At 62.7% G+C, this 595-nt stretch overlaps 1 protein-coding gene across 1 annotated transcript in view; it reads left to right on the forward strand.

Moving 5' to 3' along the window:
* LOC104409595 (zinc finger matrin-type protein 5-like) overlaps positions 1 to 595 on the forward strand; it is a gene marked incomplete at its 5' end in the record, with an annotated part of 5,731 nt that overhangs the window by 4,763 nt on the left and 373 nt on the right. The gene's annotated exons all lie outside the window — the stretch shown is intronic.

The raw sequence follows: 595 nt of genomic DNA on the forward strand, positions 1-595 counted from the left end.
GCGGGGAGTTGCTCCTCGGGAGCCGTCAGCCCCAGCACAGCCCATGCAGGACACAGCTCTGACACGGATGTGACCGTGGTGTGGAGCTGCCGAGGGGAATCCAGCCTTGGCCGGGGCTGCTTGAGCTTTAAGCCAAGCTTAAGGGTGGTGTTACCCCTCCCAGTGTGACCAGACCTGCTCTGTGCTTGCTGCTCTTTGGAGAGCGGAGCTTGGGTTTGGAAGATGCAGCATCAGCCCCATGTCCCATCCTCACCTCCCCTGACAGGAGCCAGTAAACAAGCACCCATGTGGCACCTATCTGGGGGTAAAAAGGAGCCCCCAGAGGAAGGGGACCGTGCCCTGGGTGCAGAGGTTGTGCAGCTGCAGGAGGACAGGTTGGGGGGAAGAACCCCACAGGGGCTGTGGGATGCTCCAGAGCAGGGTGCGAGGTGCCGGGCTCTGCTCCCAGCCACCCAGGAGCAGCTTTGGCTGCTCTCTCCTGCCTTGATGTGCATCCCAGTGCAGGGGGGGAGCCCCGGGGGGCTCAGCCCGTCACCCACCGCTCTTTGACTGCAGAGGGTGACAAACGGCTTCACTGCCAGTCTTGAGTCATGGT

This window comes from Nestor notabilis, unplaced genomic scaffold (assembly GCF_000696875.1).
Source record: "Nestor notabilis isolate BGI_N333 unplaced genomic scaffold, ASM69687v1 scaffold11658, whole genome shotgun sequence".
Taxonomy (NCBI): domain Eukaryota; kingdom Metazoa; phylum Chordata; class Aves; order Psittaciformes; family Psittacidae; genus Nestor; species Nestor notabilis.